This window comes from Callorhinchus milii, unplaced genomic scaffold (assembly GCF_018977255.1).
Source record: "Callorhinchus milii isolate IMCB2004 unplaced genomic scaffold, IMCB_Cmil_1.0 Scaffold3, whole genome shotgun sequence".
Classification (NCBI taxonomy): Eukaryota; Metazoa; Chordata; class Chondrichthyes; order Chimaeriformes; family Callorhinchidae; genus Callorhinchus; species Callorhinchus milii.
Window position 1 is genome coordinate 38072972 of NW_024704744.1, and position 24099 is coordinate 38097070.

At 42.8% G+C, this 24099-nt stretch overlaps 1 protein-coding gene across 1 annotated transcript in view; it reads left to right on the plus strand.

Annotated features, from left to right (window-relative positions):
• Positions 1 to 24099, plus strand: part of LOC103182206 (ATG5 autophagy related 5 homolog (S. cerevisiae)) — a 166017-nt gene that overhangs the window by 130240 nt on the left and 11678 nt on the right. The window lies entirely within an intron of this gene.

Sequence of the window (24099 nt, forward strand, 5' to 3'; positions counted from 1 at the left end):
GATTATTTCTTTCTTACTAATTTCCAACAAGCACTACGTTATTACAAAATCACAGCAATTTTAATGTCAAATAAGACAGAGTGAGAGCTAGAAAGATTAAAAAAGATAAACAAAGAAAAAAAAGGCGATAAAGAAATAGGAGAGGAAAAAAGATGAGGAAAGATTAGAAAAGAGAAGAATGGGGGTAGGAAAACGAGGTGCAAAGGAAAAAGTGAGAAAGAGAACAAACCGGAGAGGAAAAGAGAAAAGGAACAGAGAAGGTAATAAGGAAAAGGGGACAAAAGGAAACAGCAGAAAATTAACAAGGAGAAAATATTTTTTTATATAAAAAAGGGAGAAGAGGACAAAAAAAAACATGCATGGGAGAGACTAAGAAAGAAAGAAGGAAAGGAAAGGCAGAAATCAAAAAGCAATTTAAATTAAAGACACTGCCAATGTAGCGTGCAGTTGTTTACCATTAGTACTCACTGGTACTGTCAGCTTTGGCATAGAAGATGAAGACACACACAGATACCAAACTCCACTGTTATAGCAGGTGCTGAGCTCATGCCTCTCACCACACTGGAGGGCTGAGTGGTTTACACGTACTGAAAGTTTCAGTGTAACAAACAGACTTTTCCTTTCTCCTCCCTCTTTCAGGTTTATTAATAGGAAACCTGACCTGATGATTCACTCCCCAAATGCTCTCTGCTGAGACTTGCCTGTTGCTGGGGCGGGATCTTTACCTGTACATCAGCAGTATAGTATCCAATGAAAGTAAAGAGCATCCAAGGGCACCTTTCCTCAAGTCTTGGCAACAAAGAACATTTCACCCCCAGTTTTATATATTAAAAAAACTCCTGAAATTTGAGCTGTGGCCAACCTAAACTGTGAAGGCTACTTTCCTAGATGAAAAACTCCTTTAAAGAAAAGGAAGCCAATAAGTTCCTTCAATTGGACTTTTTTTTAAATCCTGCTCCTGACTGAGGAACACACAAACAGCCAAAGTAAACTCACGCAATTCCTTTCCTTCTGTACAATTTCCTAGTCTTAACCTCATCAGTACCAGCACACGCTGAACTACTGCACGGTGCTTCACTTCTAATTACCAGGATGGTTTGCAAAGGACAAAGCAAAAATCTTCAGCTTTAGAAATCATTTCACATGCAGTCAAACCTTGTACTGACTGTCTAATGAGGGCTAATCCATGTGGCTTGTCCAGCATAGCACACAAACTAAACCTTGAGAAAAGGCTCCTGACTAAATGGGTTATCTGTATAGCCGTATTAAACTAGTAAATGCAAAAATAGAAGGCAAAACAAAAATAGAATTCTCTACCACAAAATGTACTAGTTCTGAGCGAAATTAAAAGGTAACAAGAGTGCTGATGTGATCAGCTAACCCGTTCACAGAAGAAGTGCTCCCGTGGGATGTAGAGGGTTATTAGTGATTTTACTCACTGTTGTGGAGACTTATGTCAATCCCTTCCTCCTATCTGCCTCTGTCAGTTGGCTGAAGGAAGGACATCCTGTGATGAAGGGACACAATGCCCCTACTTGTTTACTATTGGGAATGTAGATCTACATTCCTGCCTCTTCTTACAAAACAAACCAGTCACTTCACTTCCTTCACTATCCTCATCCTCCGAACAGCAACACTGATAGCACTCTCACACTTCCTTACAGTCAGAAAAGCTCAGGACTTTAGACAACAATTTAAACTCCCTTCTCCAAATCTCATAGAAAAGCTCAATTAGCCCATCAATCAGCAGTTGTGAAGTCCACTATTATTTCAGTAACACCAAATGTGCAGTACTTTAGCAATTGCTGCATGGTCACAATTATCTAGAGAAAACCCCAGTAGCTTCCTTTAGATGCTATCAACACGTTCAGCTACTGACAGATGTCAACAGCCTTCAGCTGCTGAGAGCACGCTCTCAGCTCTCTCTCAGAGAGATTGTGTGCGTAGGAAAAAAAAGTAAAAGATGAAGGGGGGGGGAAAGGGAGTCCCTCTCAGAACCTACTTATTTCACACCCACCCAGAGTGCTTCGCTACATCTCCGTTACAGCAAGTTCCTGGAACCGTGGTGACTCTACAGTAAATGCTGACTTAACATTACCAATATTTCGGAGTCATTTACAAGTCATTGCTGAAAACTCAAGGTGCTAGATTCGATTTGAAAACCACATGCTCTTTCAACATCAGGCAGAATTTTTTTTAAGCCCGTCAATCAACAGAAAAATAAAGTCTTATGTTTTATTGAGCTTTAAAATATTCAAGCTCATTAGGCTTAAAGTGTTTTTTTTAAATGGGGAGTGGGGTGGGTGGAGGGTGCAAATATGAAAGGAAGGGAGGAGACCTAATCTTGCTGTGGTTGAAATTCTCACTAAATTCAAGCCACTTTATCAAGGCTTTGGAGGTGTGTATTATAAATCTTTTGTATGCACATGGGGTTGTGTTTTAATTACAAACAAATGTAACTGAACTCCGCACTTCCTAAACAGAAGTGTCCAAGTGGCTGTCTTACCCCTCAGCGAGCTTTTAACTTGTCTTGGTGTTTATCCAGTGCTAAGTATGGAGATTAAGCTGGTCTGTACCAAAAAGTGCAGCTTAACCCTATCAGGGCTGGATTCCATTTCCTCTCCACCCCTCCTTTCTGATTTCAACCCTTGCCCCTCCACATTCCTGCAAATTTGGACAGATGTTGGGGGGAGAAGCTCCACACAGGCACAAATAGCTCTCTGGTACCTGACCCAAGTGGTCTCACGTATGAGCCTACACAGTGAATGTTGGCAGGCTGTTGGTCTGTGGAGGGCATGACAATCAAGTACGATCCCAACACCCAAACATGTGCAATTTGTAGTAGTTTTCATTGGATAGCAATTAGGAGCAGGCACACAGGATTGATTATTTCCTCTTAATACTGAGGAAAGCTGTACATCCTGATCATTACTCCAGTTGGAGCTGGCTACCTGGGCGCAATCCAGCATCCTCCTCATCTCTCTGACTCGTGCCATACCTTTACTCACTGACCTTGTATTTTATATCCCCACAAACAAACAAACAATCCTTGCTTAGATATAGTGCCTTATCGCATTGTCGAAACGTTTTGAAGCACTTCATAGGTTTTCACTATAAAGTGTAGTGACTGTATATTTGTAGGTGAACGCTGTTACATGTATGTCTGTTTGTAACAGATGGCATGTTTAAAATCTAGTTTATATTCTCTGATTCATGCTGTGAATTTCGGGTCTCGAAAGGGTTACATCAGGCAAGAGACATTTGTCTCAATGCACAGCTCGCTCGTTTTACAGGACCACCCACACAACTGTATCAGGCCTCCACTTCCTACCCCCCTTCCCCTAGACATGCAATTCAAGAATAGACAGCACTGATATTACTTGCAAAAGATATCGCTATTACTGTATGGGTTCAGGATGCATATAATGACTTGGGAGTTCACATGACTATTTTGTTACCAGGGAAAAAAGTATAAATTAGTTGGGTGTAGAAATGCTGTGAGTGTGTCTGTTTGGGAGGTAGGGGTGGGGGGGTGGGTTTGGAAGAAGGGAATGGAGGGGATAAATAAAACTTAGAATGCAATAAAGCTGTACATTGGAAAGTACAAGTTGTAGTGATGTACACCCGAGAGGTAAGTTCACAAAGGCTTACTGAAATATCGTGCAGGAAGAAATGGAAGTAGTAAGTACCAGGCAGCTAATATCTTATTCCCAATCACAGACCATTCTGAAGGCAGCAGCACTTTTTGAAATTCTAATTCCCAATGATTACACGCATGAGGTACTCTGCTTGAGATCATACCTCCTACGGAACAGGGATGAGGCTTGCCACTAATCCCCCACTTTTCGTGACCTACTTCCTATTAAATCTTTGGCTGCGTTTTATGCCATCTGGACAATTACCACAGCAAGAGGCAGGGAGCAAGTGCATCGGAAACACTCGTAGATCAATATGCTCCGCAGACAGGGCACTAATCTGCAGTAAGAGCTAATCATGCTCAATTTAGCACAGCAGTGATTAAATTGTACTTTTCATTAGGACCAATAAGTGTAACAGGACAGCTTCACTGAACTCAATGATCCATCAACGGCAACTTTCAGCTCTGAGAAAGAAAACTTGAAGATGGTACCTTTTTAAAGAAAATAAACTTATATCCAATTACTGCCACCCCAATCTTGGCTTCCACTTTTCCCATGTAATTTCCACACTTACATATTGTTCTCCAATTCATTAAACAAGGATCGTCCCCCCACCCAACCAGAGCCGCAAGCAGTGTTACAAATCCATCTCTCCTCACCCCCCACCCACTTTGCCCCCCTTACCGCCACCCAAAATACAATAGTAGAGCCACTGACAATATTGTGATGTCTTAGGTTAATTGTTTCATTACAGGCAATTAAACAATTAATACTTTTAAATATATACCAGCCTGTGTTTACTGCTATTCTCATCAGGGTTTGCAGTTTTAAAATCAATGAATGCAAATGATCAAACTATTATTGCTGAGTTTTTTTATTCCCCTCAACTCCCTTCTTAAGACAATGAAAATGAATTGGATAAAATGGAAATAAATGTGGTGAGATTGGTAAAGTTATGGAGAAAATTGTACTTTTATAGTTATTTGAATATGCTTCATGTTACCATCATTTAACATTTCAGTTAATTTGCTGCTGCAACATTAACCTATTTTTTCAGGGTCATGTGGCATGAGCTGAAAACACGAGGGAATTTAGCAAGAATCTTTGCACAGCATCGGCGTTCTAAGGGTTAAATATGTGGCCTACTTTGTGTAGTGTCTGAAGCATGCATGTATATGTGCATGCGTGTGTGCGTGTGTGTGTGTTTATATGTATGCAAGTGTGTGTGTATATGTATGCAGGTGTGTGTGTGTGTGGGGGGGGGGTGGGGGGGTCCAGACAGCTCCATGACAGGTGGGAGGATTTTAAAGTTTTTGCTCTTCAGCTATATGCTGAGCAGTGATTAGTCCCTAATAAGAGCAATTAACAGCACAACTCCACTGAACTCCAAAGCCTCCCTAATTCTGTTTGCAATTCCTCTGTACATCAATCCATGTGGTCTGTGAGACTAACAGAACCTGTATGATCAATACCTGCAACCTTTCACAGCAGAGTTTAGCACTACACAAGCATTCACCTACAAATACAGTGACCGCACTTCACAGTAAAGTCTTGTGAAGTGCTTTGAGACATCTCGATAATGTGATTAGATGCTATGTCAAATGCAACGTTTATTCATTTAAATTATTATTATGTTACATATGGAAAACACCACATCTTTGCAACAAGAAAACATCAAATCTCTTCTACCCTCACAAAACAAAATACCATCAAAGCAGATTAGCTAGGTGGTAGACCATCCTGCTGAACATTCAACTGAATCGCTTTGCTGAATAACAATTTAGCAAATTTACATGTTAGGCTTGGAGTTACCTGAATCCCCACAGAGTGCAGGGTAATCTGACCCAAGGATCTCTCCAGACCTGTTTGCTGGTTACAATTGGTTGCCTGCTTGTAAACCACGGATGCCCACTCTTCCCTCAATCTAAAGATTTAAGAGTCAAGTCAAGAAACTCAGCCAACCAGGGTTGTGGAGTTCGACTGACGGTCAAAGCTTTGTGACTTGAACTCAAGGGGGAAGGGATCATGGCCTCCAACACAGGAGCTGCTAGGCCACCCTTTAGATCATTCTTGATGTGAGGTCTTCATTTCTTATCCCTAATAAGAATCTTTCATAATAAACTTGAGAAGAACATATAACAGCTGTGGACCAAGGCAGAGGTGCACAACACATAAGCCTCCAGTTCAGATATTTGTCAGCCAAGCAGAAGGCAAGCCAAGAAATATCAGATCAACAATTTACTCATTTTGGTTGTGTAGGAAGAGCTGAGTTAGTTGATTACTGAAAAGAAAAATGTTTACTCAGTTAGTAAATGCATCTCGAGTGCGCTATTGAGCCATACAGACCCAAAGTTCCCAGGATCAATTCCCAGCCCATGTGGGTTGAGTTAACTCATCTCCCCCAGGACAGAATGGAGATGTTACAATTCACTCATGTTATTTGGGGGGATAGGGTGCTCTTGGTGGGGAAGGAAACAGCTCACTTGGGGTCAGGGTTCCTAGAGACCTCTCCTGGACGATGCTTACTCATGGCCTGTATCAGGCTTGGCTGTACTGCACGCCCTGGTCAAATATTGCTCTAATACACAGTACCCAACCTGGTGAGTGAAGAATTGTCACTTTTGTAATTCCCCATTCCTGTGGTGCTGTGTGTTTTAATATAGCAGCCAAATACTCTGTTGTGCTGGGTTTTCTTGCTGACATGACTCCAGCACAGATTGCTTATCCTTTTAATATTTTACAATCTCACTTCCACATCTTGTCGTCAGAGAGGACAGTTTTAAATCAATTTCTTCCCCTTCCGAAAGTGTCAACATTTGGTTCACTTTCCTCCGTGCATAGTTATTTCCTCCTCCATTACATTCTCTAGAATCGCAGGTTGACGGGTCAGGACAGAGAGGGCAGTCAACTTGGACCCAGACCTCTGACAATGAAGATCTGTAACTGTCCACTAGGTGGTGTGTGAGAGTGTAATGGTGAGTCTCAGGCTTACAGTAGCAATAATCAGGGTCTTACTCTTACCATTCTTTGTCACAACCCATTGCGTCTTCAGTGACCTGCACTGGTAGGGTTTATGTATTAACAGAAGCTAGGTTTAAAGAGAACATGGAAGTGCCTCATTTGATAGTGGGAGACCAAATCAGGTCTAGCAAAGACGAGAAGATTGCCCAAACTCAATTCATGTCAGACCCTTACAGTCAACAGAGAGACTGTTCGACCAGTGATTGAAATGGTCAAGCACTGAGCTTACTGCGCCATCCAGAGCTAAAGTAAATATTCACAGCGCTTTCCCCCACACACGTTAATGGCAGAGTTACAACCTACGTATCAAGGAGCAACAGAACATTCATTCAACTGGGGTGCAGATCAACTGATGTTCAACCACGGCAGTGAAAAGCAAAGTCCACTCGTCCCTGCACTTAGCACATGCTTGAGATTTGCAGCCAGTTGTAACCTTTTGTCAGAGACAAATCCTGCTGCCTGTGTCAGATGCTGCTCTGTGGTAGATGTGTATCCATTAACTCTACTGCAAGTGGTCAGGATGGGATGTGGCTGTGCTCGGTTCTTGTCAAGTCAAATAAAGCTAGTCAAGAGGTACAAGTTTAAAACAATACAAAGATCCCAAACTCTGAGTTTCACCTATGCTCTTTGCAACAGCACTGAATGCTTTCAAAACGTGGGTGGCCATAACAAAAATGGCGGCCGCAAAAGCTTTGGGCCTTGGAGGGTGGGGGAGGGTTAACTCACAAACATGTCCATAATTAAAGACAGGTTTGAATCACACATTTCAGTGAACATGATCACATCAGGTAACACATTTTACCTCCCAATAGATTCATAGCCACTATTTACTTCAGAGGGTCCAACACGTGTGTCGGTCACATCACTGTTATAGCAATTAATACAAACAGACTCAGGCACACTGCAGCTTAGAATTGCATCACATTGTGTAGCTCCCTGTCCACATCCGTGTATGTTAGGGTATCTTTGTTCAAGCACCTGCAGCTCCTAGATACTAACGACAGCCAAAACAGTTCAGCCATAAGTCGACGGAGCACCCATATGTTCAGCCTTGTGCTTCTGGGTTGTGCTCCAATTACCCAAATATTAAAGCCTTTATAATTGGTTTACCCAAGAGCAGCCACCAGACGCAGGCTGGCAGACAGCCAAGAAATCCAAGAAGGGATTTCAAACGCCACGAGCAGCTCTCCTCCTCTAAGGTTCATTGAACTGCTTTAATCACAACACAAGTACGACTTTTCAACTACTCCCCGCTGCATAGGCCGCCCCAACTCCACACAGAGCAAGAGAAGCCTCTGCAACAACTTTCTGAATGGTTGTCAGGCTGAGCAGAGTGGAGTGCCAGTAGTTTTTTTTACACACACACATCCAGCAGAAATATTTAGCTTGGCTGCTGGCCAGGGAATGCTGGAAGAATAGACTGAATTAGGGGATTTACCTTACACGTGTTTCGCATGTGTCAGTCGGAGGAGCAACCTCTCCCCATGGTCAGGTTAGGCAATAGCGTAACACAACACACACAGTTTCAAATCCTTCCCCAAACCATTTCAACACTTCAGACAATTCAGTCTCTGATTCTATTTCAAAGGCAGAATCAGTGTTGAGATTAATGAATATTTTTGCTCCAGCGGTGACCCTCGTACAATGAAATGTGAGCTATAGTCCATTTTAGTGTCCATATATTTAACTAAAAATGACAACCTGCATTTATATAGCGCCCTTCACGTCGGATAGCGTGCCAGAGCGCTTGACAGTGGCAGAGCCTGAAGCCAAGCCAGGGAGAGAGGTGGTGACCTTAAGGACGATCAAAAAGAAAGCTCTTTAGTGGGATTTGAAAGTGGGGATGGAGCGGGTAAAGCGGAGGGATTGAGGGAGAGAGTTCCAGAGTTTCGGGGTGTAGTGGCTGAAGGCATGGCCACCGATGGTGGAGTGGAGGGGACGAGGGTCAATCGGGAGGACGGAGCCAGCCAAACAGAGGCAGCGGGTGGAGGATTGGGGCGGTGGGGGTAAGCAGGTTGAATAGGTGGAGAGGTGCAATAGCGTGAAAGGATTTGAAAACGAGCGAGAGGATCTTGAAAACAACTTTTATATAAATCAAAGCATTTCACGTTTGCCCTAGGAATGGAACCATTTTAAGATTCCCCCCCTGTCCTCACCATCAAGTATCTCCTTGCCCACCTTATTTCTGCCACCTCTTGTAGTTTACTCCCCACCCCACCGCATCAATTTTATGTCCCCAATCCCTCTGTCCCGCCAAGGGTGGGCAAGCTTTCATCCACTTTGCCCCCAGTCTCTTGAACTCTCTTCTGAAATCCCTCTGCCTCTCTCCCTCCTTCTGTTTTCAAAATCCGCTTAAAAACATATCTCCTTGACCATGTCTTCAGCTACCCCCTTCACACCCCCTTTTCGACTCATCTGCCTCCCAGCTTAGGCTCCCAATCCTTCATTGTAAGGTACTTAAGATGTACTGCTTATGTGAAAGCACTATATAAATGCAAACTGTAATGTGCTTTTTTTGACATAAAAAATAAGGCAGAATCGTGTTACTTATTTAAGGATGTTGGCAGTAAACGTGCCTTATTATTCTATTAGTTTAGTATTAAAGAAAGGACTAACCAGAGCACCTTAACGAACTGCAACAAAAGGTTGATTTTTTTAGAGCCTGATGACGTCAAAACGCCTCAAAGCGCTTTATAACTAATTGCTGTCAAATTTAATCAAACGTAGCGACTATTTTTGTTGGTACACAGTTGAGCTCAATGTCGTGCTCATGCGGCCACCATACACTATTCCATCTCTCAGTGATAGTCAGCAATGAGATCCCTGGCTGCTTCCCAGTCATCTGTAATCCAGAGAGCAGCCCCCTCACTCCCCATTGGGCTCCTTCTACATTTTCCTCAAAACCAACATTTTCAGCACATCCCAAAAGCCAGGTCGAATAAATAGATACTGATTAAGGAACGAAGCCAAGACTTAACCCTCTCGCATTCAATGGGGACAGTTTGAACAAAGGGTTTCCATAGTTTATACACACCAAAAGTGCATGAGGAAAAAATAAAGCCACTAATCATTTTCTACCTTCTTTCCTTTACTTAACTTGACCTCCAACTTCTTTGATCACTAATCTTATAAGAGGGATCCCCGATACCATCAACGTGGCTTTTGAGCAGGAGTCGTGATGAATTAAACCTATGACAGATATGACAGGTGAGCACTGCTTGAAGCAGGCTTATGCAGCAGAGGGAAAACAAAGCTCCTATTTAAGATTAAAGCACGGACAGGCTTCTTAAGCACCAGTTACAAAATGGGGCTTTATTCGAGCTGCCCGAGGAAAAGCAAGCCGATACCTCAGACACAGCTTTGTTAGAGGTCTTCATCTCATCTGCTTATGAGGTTATCGATGTGTAACAGCAACAAATTAGCCCGTACCTCTGCCACTTGGATTGGGTTCATTCTGTAGTGGTTGGTTTTACTCAATAACAGTGAACAGAGTTTGATTTTAACTACCTGTCTGTCTACCACCATGTTCAACTGCAGTTTCTGCCGCCTTTCTTCTGACCACAGTTCTCAGCCTTCTTCCTCCTGGGAACAAATCCACTATTTACTCATTGCTTTCCTACCATGCAAAGTCTATCATAGTGAACCCTATCATACTGCAGAACGTTTTACATTATACCATCGTGAGCTCTCCTCTTCCCATGTAATAATAATAATCCTTGCATTTGATATAGCGCTTTTCACGTCGGGAGGACGTCCCAAAGCGCTTCACAGAACAGACTGTAAAGTGAATTGACTATATTTCCAAAGCGCTTCACAGAACAGACTGTAAAGTGAATTGACTATATTTGTGGGCGAACGCGGCAGCCAATTGCGCACAGCAATGTCCCACAAACAGTCGTAGATTGAAAATGACCAATTTATTATTGTTTTTTGTTTTGGAGGGATTATTATTATAACTATTTGGGGCATTGCTGGACGTCAAACTGATGAACAATGAGTTTTATCTGAACAATTGTTTGCTTAATCAACCCCCACTATATGTTTATAGTGTCTCCCTGTAAAGATCCCAACCCCCTACAGTACATTGTGTCCTCTGCGCTCAGCTAGCCTTGCAACTAAGTTCTGTATGCCCCTCATAAGGTTTGGGTCTTTTACAGCAGGCCTATCAGTGTGTTGCTGTTCTTCCAGATGTTTGTGCTTGTCCCATTGGCACCATATGTACCAGTGATTGCCTCCCTAGCCAGTCTTGCTCCAGTTACAGGGCCCTTCCAGCAGAGCTGCCCCAATTATACTTCAAGTTGAGCTGAGGTGCTGCTCAGCGGCCTGGCAATCTTTCCCTGGGTGATAACAGAGGAACAAGAACCGGACGCGATCAATGCCTTCATTTCCACAGGTATTGAAATGGGACGTTTGAGTCTCCAGCACAGAAAGGGTTAATAAACAAAACTGTATTAGGCTGCAAAAGGTCTGGTTGCTGACTGTTTGCACATATTCAAGGCAGGATATTTTAACAAATCAGCAATTTCATCTAATGGCCTGCATTCAAAACTGGTTTCCCCCAGATTGTGCAGCGCTGATTCCAGCCACCAAGGAATCGCTCAGGTCTCTGCCAGATCTCCAGGCAGCTTCTGCACCCCAGAGTTCAGCCAAGAGGGCCGGCAGCTAGTTTACTTTAACAGTAGGGTCTCGTCGCTATCTTCTGCAGCCAGAATGCTGTGGAATCTGGATAATGTCCGTCCTCAGCTTGGCCACTAAGAGAGCTGAGTGTAGAAAGACTGGATGGGAGTCTAAGCAAAACTGTTTACAGGACATCATCTGAACGACACAACACTTAACTTTCACCACCTGGGCTTGACATCTGAAAGGAAGCAGCTACAATTAATTACACCGTCTTCCTATTGCCTGGACAATGCTCTTTAAATCAAAGCTTCAGCCAGGAGCCCCTCGAGCGGTGTGTGTGTGAGCCCATGTTGTGAGGTCTCACCTTCATCTTATAATTTTGCATGATCATCATAGTGTGCCTTTGTTTTACACTTTAAAGCATTGCCTCATATAAGTTATTCCTTATAAAATTCATGTTTGACTGGTTGCCTTTGACTTTATGCTTGTCGAGGAAACTATGGACAAATGCCTAATCCAAAACACTTCTCACCATTTTTCACTTCATGCTGTTTTGAAAGGCGCAGGCACCAAATTTCAGTGATGTATTTGACCACAGAGGGTATCATAGCCAATCTCACTCTTGCCCTCACACGAGCAGCTTCCAGCAGGATCATTGAATAGCGAGTCAGAACTCATCATTTTTCCTCTTCAAATACTGAGGCGCCCTCCACGCAGAGTGGTGTCTCAGAGCACTTAATAATAGCGGAGCCTGAATCCGAGCCGGGGGGGAGGGGTGGAGGTGGCCGTAAGCACGGTTGAAAAGGAAGCTTTTCAGACGGGACTTGAAAAGGGGAGAGAGGGGGAAAGGCGGAGGGATTGAGGGAGAGTGTTCCAGAGTTTCGGGGCGTAGTGGCTGAAAGCGCAACCTTCAATGGTGGAGCGGAGGGTGCGAGGGACAAAAAGGAGGCCGGTGCCAGTCAAGCGAAGGCCCCGGGTGGTGGATTCGGGAGTGAGGAGGTCAGAGAGGATTTGAACACGAGTTGGGCTAACTCAGCCCAACTGCTCTTCCCTGCCTGTAAAGCTCACCACCACTCTGGACATTGCATCTCGCAACTGAGCCAGTGGGGTAAGGTGGTCTTTTTCATTAAAATTTCCTTGGAATTTATGCAACACAACATTTTCCAGCTCTACATTGCCAGGCTGTGGGAGCTACCAATGCTCTCACAAACCTGCGATGCAGGCAACAGCTAGAAACAGACCAGGTTAACTTGACCTTTAATCCCCTTTCTCTGCTTCGGTGACATGATCTATTTCCATTTACCGGATAATGCCATTTAATTTGCAGGGTTACCAGGAGCTCAGTGGAGCAATCTCTAACTCGCAGTTTCCTTTCAGCCTGCCGACGAGCCAACCTGGCAGGTCTGCCATCAGCAATATTGTGGAGTACTGCAGACTTGCCTGACTCAGGTACTTGACTAACAAGACCACAACAGAACGCTGATGAGAATCAGATATTCTGTTGCCAAGCGTGTAACCTGGGAACTATTTTGTCCACAACTCATAAAGATGGGAAACTCACTGAGATGGGGAACTCACTGAGAGATAACTCTCCCTACCCCCCCACTTCCCGAATCTGCAGCAATAAAATGTTACAAATTTGGACGGGGAAAAAAGGGACATTGTTCAATCACAATATTTCAAAATCTCTTTTCATTAAATTAGCTACCTTTACACTCAGCAATTTCTGACTTCGTTAGAAGGTTTGACTTTGTTACTGATGGCCTCACGCTGACCTGAAACTAGGACAGAGCACAGCAGCGTGGTCATAATCAGGAAGTCCTCTGGTGTAACTGGCCTTTGAAAGACTGCAGTGCTTTAAGGAAGCGACAGCTGAGAGTTGCCAGGAGTCTGCTGCCCATCCTCGCTGCTCCTGCCTGTGTCCCTCCTTCCTTTAGGGGACCATCAATCTTCATTTGTGCTCGGCAGCTGCTACTTCCTTCCCCCGAGGTTTTACTGACCCGACACAGAAAGTGATCTCCACTCTACTATAGCCCTCCATGGCGCAAGACCCACTGCCCAGTTTATAGGCAAGGTTACTCCAATAAATCATTGTGTCCATCATTGGTGGACATGTGGTTCTATGGATTGCAATCCTTCCTCTTTCACCCTTCTCCCAGAGACAAATTTATCATGAATGGCCCAGTGTTAACTTAATTCCTTGCCAAGGTACAAACCTCAAAATTATTTCCATTGCTTCTCATCCTGACAGCATTAACCCTTTGAGCACCAAATGTCCATGACAATTCTCCCTTACCCACCCACATATACATTTCCTTTCCTTTCTACACCTCAATCCCACCCCCCACCCTAGTTTTACTAACTCTCCAACTGAAATGCAGCCCGGTCTCCTGCCTCCTCTTTTCAGTTGGATGTTAAAGATCCCAGGACACTAATCAAAAAAGATGGGATTTTCTCCCGGTCAATAATCTGCCATTATAAATTGATCAATCACCTCATGACTATGAGTTCTTTCTAGTGCAAATGTTTGCTCCATTTATCCTCAAAAGCAATTTTTAGACAGTAATTACTTGTGTGAATAATGCTAAAATACAAAAACAACAACTAGCATTTATATAGCGCGTGCGCCCCCCCCCCCATGCGGGAAAACATGCCCCATAAGTTGTTTTTTCTGTTCCACAGATATTAATAACTTTGCAATTCATCTCTTAGTTTGTTTTTTCTTTGTGTGTGAGCATGGATGGTAATAGATCAAACCAAGCTTGATCCTGTCCTTACCCAACAGCCACTTGCCCACTTACCAGTAGGGGTCACTGGATAGTTATCAGGCACCCTGGCTGATTGTTCTTCTCTCTCTGGGTGAAAGGGCACGAATGTCAATCGTCGTCTTCTGTCCTGATTGATCAAATATTTCAACACAGACCTGGGATGTGTATCTCTATAACTGTGCTATAGAGATGCACGTCTCACGTCTGGTCTATGACTTGGGATTCAGGAATTTCACAAATAAGAAGTCGCTACCAACATAGTTTATGAATATCCTAACTTAGACCTCAATATCACAAATTACTTTTCTATCACCCTCATCCCATCTCCCTAAAGCTATTACTAAAAATATACTAAATAATGATTATACTTTCCTGTGAAGAGATCATTTTTCCTCTCCTTTTCTCATTTCCTTGATCTTTTACTATGTTACTGCCAGGAATGTAATACAACACAAATGCTCTCAGTGCCATTCAGTGGCTTTCAGTGCCATTTATCATTGAGGAGCAGCTCTGTTGATGAAGCCTGACATTGTATGCTGATAGAACCCACATCATTTACACAGATGAATGTGTGATAGACATCAATGTCTATCACACAAGTCTCAAAATACTTTGATAAAATTAGGTCGGGTGGCTTGACTTGCAGGGGGGAAAAAAAAATCTGTATTAAATCTTGATTCCAGGCTACTACCTCACATCATTGGCTCAGTTGATCCAGTCACTGCCTAGCTACCAAGATCAGGAAGGTCCTGAATTCAATCATTTGAGCTCAGTTAACTGATTTCAGCCTAGGTGCAGTAGAAACATTACAATTAGCCTTAGAGGAGGGGAATAAATGACTCCTGCTTCTGATCACTATATAGCAACTCCTACTGGAAAGTTTGTGCGCGTGTGTGGATAGTGTGTTAACCTCCGTGGTTGAACAGTTTACACAAAGAATGGGCAAATTAGCACAGAATTGGAAGGCAACCGGTTCCCAGGGTACCGTACCTGAGTGTGAGCCAGTAATTTCAGGGCAACAGTGAAAAGGTTGCACAGAGCAGATTAAAAATCAGAAGGTCAAGAAAAAACCCCCCATCTCTGTTTAAGTCTAGAAAGCTTTTACAAATGTGTTAGTCACCCTGCGTTAGTCACCAGGCTTCACCCACCCATTTACACATGCATACACGTACATATACACACACACTCATATACACACACACTCACATACACACACACACACACACTCAAACATAGCATGTCTTCCCATATAGTTACTACAAACTCGGCCACAATGCAGGAAATCAGACTTTGCTGTGGTTGGAACTCTCTTTTTTTAAAAAAAACATGGTTGCATTACATCAAGTAAGTAGATAGGCATTTTGGACTTGAGATTAATTTGTTCTGAGTCTGGGACATTTGAAGAATCCGAGGTTGATACATTTAAGAACGAGAAATGTTCAACAGGAATCTGGAAACTAGTCACTTCTGTCCTGTGGCATTTGAGGTCTTGTGCAATTTGAGTTTCGTAGCTGTTCTCGTACATTGGGCAATGGAAACCTAAGATCAGAACCAGAGTTCAGAGGAACCTGTTGTTAAGTGCGTCATTTTAAATCAGCAGGTATTCTTCACCAGAAATGAAAGTGATTAAAAATTCAGAGAAGTCTCTTCTTGCACAATATAAATCAAACCATTTTATATTAAGTTAAATGCAAGGATTATTGTAAGTCGGGTCAGGGAACTTTGGTCTTGTTTGGAAGCTGCTCATTGACAAGTATCCAACTCATGCACATATTAAACAGATTGTGCTGTTTCTAGCCATAACCTTTGCTCTAAGGCTGGCCTATGGAGACCTTAATTGATGCACAGACTTGCTCTAACCCAACTCAAGAACCCCACGCGGACTCTCAAGCTTTCAATGTTCCTCCCCTTGTGCCTCTCTCCACGATACAATTTATTTACATGGTGCCTTTCACATTGAGAGGACGTACCAAAGTGCGCAAGCAATGTAATAGGTTGGAAAGTCTCATTTTGGAAATCAAGTAGCTCCCCTGGATTAATGATAACAAAGGACTTGTCATCATGCTCAGCTCATGTGAACACTTTACACATAAGGAAATTATTCACCAAACTCAAAACCTTCTGACTTTACAGCCCAGGTTCACGTATCAAATAACCTTTGAACCTCAGCTTTATCATACAACTTCTTCAGCAATGGTAGCAGACTTAAAATAGCAGCACAACCAGGCCAATCTTATCAGCCATTGATAGTCTCATATAATGGTCTCTGAGCAGCTCACCATCAATACTTTTTGTTAATGCTGTTAAATGGGAATTCAATTCGGACAAATTCTCTTACAACCTCCCCCACCCCACCATACACACACCGTTGCAATAAACTCATTACCCCAAACACAAACTACTTATTCTACAGGTGCTGATTCCAGACATTTTTGAACAGCTGGTCATTTTGCTTTAAATTAAGACAACAGAACGGCAGTCGTCCCACAAAAAAGTCACACCCTTTGTTAAACATGAACAATCAGAACTGCCAGAGCAATGCCATCCTCACCATAGAATTCAGCTTTTACATTTTGGGTTAACACAATTTCTAATCCTGGGGATTTTTTGAAACACACACACACAATACAAACTAGCAGAGTGGCATCATTGCTTCAAAACACTACTACCTTGGCTGCACTGCAAAGTAAGCACGCATTTATTGGGGGTGTGGGGGTAGAGAGGGAGTTTGTTGCAAGCTAGAAAAAGAGAGAACGCAGGCATGCCTTAAAATGAAAGAAACACCAAACAGAAACATACACAGAAGGACTTTTGTTCACTTTTTTTAAAAAAAACAAGTTCCTTTGCCCCAATGAACCTACCCCCCTCTCATCCAAGCCCGTCCTTCCTGGCTATTTTTGCTGCTTTATTTTTCCAGGGGCATTAAGGAAAGGTTATTTCAAATATTTAAAGCAGTCACTGGAATCTCAAGCACCTGTTAGAACAACGGCCAGAAAAATAAAGGAAGCGACAGCTGACTGGTTCAAGTCACCTCCCTGATACCCACAGGACACTTCCAAAAGCCACCTACCACTATTAGGTAAACACGCGACCTTACTTTCTTGCTCTGGCAGCTAGTGAAAGCTTTTTCCGTGCATCTGCACTGTTGATTTCTGGCCCTGCTTAAACGAGCAGCCTCGCTTCACACCCCACCTCAAACAGTGGTCGAAGCCCACCTTGTGCAAACACTATGTGTGTCGGAGCACAGGTACATCTTAAACAGTGTTAACCATTAACTGACACCATGGTGATCGAATCACGTTTATCTTGTACATTTGCTAACACATTCTCAATTTTTCATTGATTTCCCTGGGTCAATATTCTTTCTTTGGGAAGAAAAAAGAGAGGGGTGCGGAAGGGGGAGGAAGCAGAGGGATGAAAAAACTCAAAACATTCCCAATCAACAGTCTGAAACATATCATCAAAGCATTGAAGCAAAGAAAAATCAGATTTATCTCTGGATAACTGAATTCCTGAAATACATGCAAAGACCTTTATACAGAGACTACATGCAATCTATCACCAGCCCGATCCTTTACAGTTTCTGCTCCGCGGTATCACAAGCACACAATTCCAACAAGCGGGTTTGATTTTCACAAGGTGTTTACCAAAGAAAGGCTTTGAAGATCTCACTGCAGAAGAGAGTCCGTCAGAATAAGTCCCTATTTTATTGCCACTCTATCAGCTGAACTAATACAGGGTATTTAAATCATTTACAAACTGGCTCTGCTTGGAAACCATGTAAAAAAAAGCCAACTCCACAAAAGTGCTGAACTTTATCTAGTTTTGCAACTTTTAAAAATGTCTCATTACTTCGCAACTGTAAATATTTTACAGCAAAAGATTTTATGGCAGTAAGCGTGGCTCCAATGTAGTTTATTTTATATAGATACTAACTGAACATTTAGCCCAATTAAAACAGGGACGCCACAGGCTCACTTTTTTTTTAACCATTTCTGAAAAGAGGTCCGTTCTGCATATAAATCAACATTAAAACATTCAACATTTTACAGTGACATTTTTATGTAATTTACCCTTTACAGAATTGGTAAGTCTTTCCTTACAGCCAATCTGCAGTCTCTTTTTCTACAACCCATTGACATGTACATAAATGTGCGCCACACACCATCCTTCCAATGGGACATTAAACGTGCCTGTTCAGGTGGATGTTAAAGATTCCATGGCACAATTCGAAAAGAGAAGAGTGTTTCTCCCAATGTCCTGGCCAACAATCCTCCAAATAAAATTGGTCATTCACCAGTGTTTGTGGAACATTGCCGTGTTCAAATTGATGCCACGTTTTCCCATAAAATACAGTCATTCTGCTTTACAGTGTGAAATGCTTTGGGACATCTGACGTAAAAGGTGCTATACCAAATTCTCCGATTATCATCATCACTTTATGCAAAAGTGCACACACAGACACATGGGCACAAACACATGCATAAACATTAAGCAAGCAGCCAGGCTAAATGCTATGTCATCAGAAAAAGTCTCTGAATGTGAACGTACACACATGCACGTACAGCCTCAAAAGTTTTCAAAAGGCTCCCTGTTGATTACTGAGCAGGTAATGTGGCCTCATTCTGTCCTGAAGAGACATCCAGGGTTTTAAGCCTAAATTGCTCCACATTTTATGGTCTGCGCACTCTTACTGACCTTCAGCTTGGAGTCTCCCCTGATGAACTGGGCCGTTTCATGTAATTTAGTGGGTGGCTGTACTTGAGAGCTGTGCTTGCCTTTACTCCTTTAAAAAGAAAAGCCAGCACAGTGGTCACTCAAAGCTTTGCCACATAAATGTTGACACAAAGATCTTTTCAGACAACAATATCATTGGAGGAGGTCACATGGGCTGCCCTTCTTCTCTCTCTCTTTCTCAATCTCCCTTTCTTTCTCCCTCCCTCTCCCCACCCTGAAAAAAAATCTGCCGCGGTCACTGTTGATGAGGAGCATAGTTCATCAGGAGATGAGAAATATTTAATCTGTATCCCACCCGTCAAAGCTGTCAAAGGGGCACGGGGTCAGAGGCTTCTTTCCTCAGAGTAATCAGACTCCAGCACTTGCTACTACCTGGGACTGCAAGGTGGATGGGACCAAGAGCAGACCTGCCTTGCAACAGACTATACATCACTATTTTACCCCCCCCCAATAGAGTGCACCCCGGTAGTACTGAAAGACATAACAAGAGAAGACTTTGATCACCTTGGTGCCCATCCTGCTCTCAGCTGACAGCAGACGGCACCTCCTCAGCCAGCTCCAGCTCCTCGTCCTGGGGGCTACACGTCAGCCTAATCCGTTTGATCTGACAGATCCTAATTTATTTAATAAGACCATCTCTGAACGGGTTTTCAAGCGGCAGCCGAGAGCGTCCCATCGACAAACAAAACTGACCACGGGGAGAAGCATGCCAATGTGAAAGTTTCACAGCGCCTGCCTGACCTTCAGGCTCCCTATAGCCCTTCATTATGCACCTACTGAGCACTTCGTAAGGCACAAACGGCCAATACAGAGCCTGTCAATGGACTGCAAGATGAATTACAGGTCACTGCCACAAATGGATTTTGTACAAGGCTATCCTTGATTAAATTCCCTGTACAAGACAGCGATTTTGGCACATATCATTTTTTTATTCTTCCAGATTAATATGGGGCAGGGAGGAAAAGAGTGGGGGAGGGGAGGAAAGAAAGGAATTGCAAGAGCACCTCTTATGATCAAGGCTATTAAATCTGAGCCTCTGCTGGTCCCACCACACCCCACCTCATCACTTCACATTGCCTGCAAACACCAGGAGTGTTTAATAATATGTAAATGATACAACCCTCTCTGGCCTAGAAAATGTCAATCATCATTGGCATCCAGAGAAGTGTGAATTCTAAAATTATCATACAAAATGTTAATCCCTGCGTAGCTGCAGAACACATTTAAATGTTAGAGCTCGCTCGCGCTCGAATGTATAATCGTTAGGTGAGGACAACTAGACCTTTCCTCTCCAACACAGAAGGCACTAATTTTAACAGCAACATCTTGCATTTACATAGCAAGCGGTGTCCCAGAGCGCTTAAAACAACAACTTGCATTTATATAGTGCCCTTCATGCAGGATAGCAACTCGGAGCAGTGACCCCATGTTTTACCGGGCAACAATTTAAGATTGTTAGCAAGGGAGGAAAAGGGGAGTTTAGAAGGATTTTTTCAAAAAATATATTATTAAAAAGTGATTTGTTGGGTAGGGAATGCCCTGGTCGAGGCAAGATCCATATTAGCTTTCAAGAGGGAACTAGATAGATATCTGAAGAGGAGCAATTATCATGGATATGGGGAAAAAGGCAGGTAAAGGGGACTGAATAGATCACTCTCTCAAACAGATATAGGCATCGGCCCAGACACAATGCTATATATTTCTGTAGCTCTATGTGATCCGGCTCTCACTTTCCTCTTGGACCTTCACAAGTCACACTTACACAAGAACAAATACAGAAACCACTAACAAAAACTCAGTGTAAAAGTAAAGATAAAAAAAGAACATGGGGTGCAGGGGGCCTCTAACCTGCCTAACATCGCATTAGAATTTGCGTGGAGCTCCACTCCAAATCATGTGGGAGCAATAGGACAGCACGATGCACTTCCAGTTACAGAAAAGTCCTAATTTACACGACTTGGGATTGCTTATTAAGGAACGTGGTAAGAAATATTACAGAGATCATTCCCTACAGTGTAAGAAATTATCTCTGTTCTTCACCTGCTGTCAGTGACACTAAAATCTTGGAAGAAAATTGCTATGTCCCACAACATATACAAAAAAAATCACTAAAACCATTTTGAGCGCCACTACTTATACCCTGATGAAGAGGAACTTACTTTTGAAAAGTGCTCCGGGTGCAGTATTCATGCTTGCATTCATCTTTTCATTTAGCCACAGAGCTGCACTTTGTTAAGTGAATAATTGATAATTAAGGTGCTAACAGACAGAGAGCGTTTCTGCTGTGATCTACCTGTCAGCACCCTCTACCCTCTTTATCATGAGAAATTGGAGCACCATCCAACAGGCCATCTTTAAGCATGATACTTTCAAGCCTCCCCAACCTTTTTATTATAGACCTTTGAATACAAACTCGCTCTGCCACCTTCCATTTTTAAACTAAACCTTCTTGTGAACAACTGCCAAATAGTCCCAGAGAGTCGGAAATTGTGTGGGTCACTTTTTGTCATTAGACCCTAAAGCTTGGTTCTCTTCAAATTAATACCTCCAAAAGCTGAAGACAATAGGCTGTTTTTAAGCCTCACAGTTAAAGATAAGGAAGCTTTAACAGATAGTAATCTGCGTATTTAGGTGGATTTTAAACATTTAGCATTTTATTTGTTTCTTCCTTACCACTCTTAGCCTAATCAATTATTCATCTCTGAAGGCCCAGGTAATGCCTTTGGCATACAGGTCACTCCGGGAGAGGATTTTACAATCAATCCTCTTCTTGGGAAATGAAAATGTTTCTTAATGACCATTAGAGAAATAGGTTAAACACTACCTCTAAGTAGCTTAGCAGCAACAGCAGGATTAAGCCAAGAATCACTGTTACAGCATGAATGAATTAAACAAGCACGTGTGCAGTGTAACTGATTATATACAGATAAATATTTTGCTACATTTAATATGCCAAAAGCAACACCCCGACTGACACATTTGCAGCGCCCAATATCAATATCCCCCACCAACCCACCAACAGCCCTCCCAATATACCCCCACCAATATCAATACCACCAATGCACCCCCAGAGCAATTCATGGCACAGCAATGGTTGTGTGTTTTATAGTAAGATAAAACCGAAAAGCAGATCTTCTGCCATTTCAGTTGTTTTTCTGTGCAATGTTTACCCCCTTCCCTGAGCTCTTACGGCATTATTAGATTTTTTAAGCAAATACAACTGAAGCCTGATTGAAATAATTCATCGCGAATTTACAGGTTACAGCTCCCTCAGCTCTCAGTGCCTAATGCATTGCATGGTGTGGACTCATGAAGTCATGTAGACAAGGAAAGTCCGCTGGTTCAACTCCTGATCTGGACTCAGTTAGCTGATCTCAACCAGATGGTGCTGAATAAATTACATTATAAATAAATTGTTGCATTTGATACAGTGTCTTTCGTAACACGAGGACATCAAAGTACTTCACATATAGTTACTGTAAAGTCTAGTGACTGTATTTTGTAGGCAAACACAGCAAGCATTTTGTGCACAGCAATATCCCACAAATTGCTATGAAATGAATGACCAAGTGTATATGGGGGATTGTTGGCCAGGACCTGGAGGAAACACCACTCAATCCCCTTCCATTAATTAAAGCCTCATTGTCCCAAGAATAGGATGGAGGTCTCAGACTTTACGCATTGTGTATGGACAATAGTTGAGTATGGGATCAAGCTGGGTTGTGGCACCTTCATCAGTTGAATAGATTGCCAATACTGGCATCCATCTCACACACACACAACACACACACAAAGCACAGACACTTTGGAAAGACATCGGAGCTTCCTGGTGCCCTTGTAACTTGACCCTAAAGTGAGTCACCATCTTCAGGTGAGGAGAGGAAAGGTTTCCACACTGGCGCCATTCATTAATGAACTTCTGAGTAGGACATCTGCCCACTTTGCAGATAGAAACACAACACTGCCCAGCACTCACGGAGTGTGCAAGTAAATGAAAAGTGTGACATTAAGCCCAGCCTCTATTTGTTATTATCAGAGCCATTGAAAGCTTTGGGCAGTCCAGGAAACAAATGAAATATCCTGAGGGATGCAACATGGATCTAGGCACACCAGGCATGCAGAAGCCCTGCACTAGGAACCCATAGAGATCATGTTTGGAAAGATTTAGGTACCATTTGCTGCATGCATTTACCATGTATGCATTTACCATGCATGTAGCAGGCGTAACAGCCTGCTACATACACAGGTATCAGCTGTGAATGGGTCTAAATGATCAGAACTACCCAATGGACTGTCAACAATTGAATAAAATAATGGAGAACACCCAGGCTCGGTATTTCAAGTAAACCAGATTTAAAATGAGCGTCTAATCTGTTTCCCCTTGTTAGGCTATAACGCCCGTTCTGTTTGCACAATCCCAATCACTTCCATCGTTTCTCTTTATAAACAAAGGACAAAATAAAAACACAGGCGAGCCCAGGACGATTACTTCCGGCCAAATTTATAGCCGCTGCTGGATGAGCGTAAATCACTGGAATGTAGGGCCAGGCTGCTACATGATGCTGGGACTGATGATTTCCAAAGTGACTGGAGGGGGTTTTAGTCATGTTAAGTCTGATGCACATTTGGTAATGTTGATAGAGGTGCATTGAGTGACTCCACATTCAATGGAAGCCATCGCATTGACTCGTTGTTTAGACTGGGCAGTGCATTTCCTGTTTGTGCTTCTTCTGAATGTTTTCCCACACTCCTATACAAGCTTCTGTTTACTGTCTTTATCAGCTCATCTCTTCCCTGCGTTGCTTTGTTTCGTTGAACCTTGATACACCCCCATCCCCCCTCTCTCCTTCCTCTTTCTCTCCCACAACCCAAAGAAATCATTGCATGTAACACTACTTTGTATCTGCACTAAGCCCTGCTGAATGCATCACAGATCAGAGTCAGAATGCCTGTAAATGTGTTGATACTTAATAATAATCCTTGCATTTGGTATAGCGCCAAAACCTGCTGTGAATTGTAGTACAGCTAATTTGCACATAGCAGGACTCACAAACAGCCATGAAATGTACAGCAAAATGATGTGGAGAATTGTTGGCCAGGACACTGGGAAAAACTCCCTTTTCTTTTTGAATTCAATAGTTGGATCTTTTGAACAGAGGCAGCCACAACCTGCCTTTTCGCATTGGTGAAGAGAACCAGCACAACAAGCTGGTAGCAGCCCAGTCTTTGAGAAAATAAAGTGCGTGATGAGGCGTTGCCCTCAGGAGACCTTCCTCATGAAATAATTAAAATCATTGCAGGGTACTAGATACCAA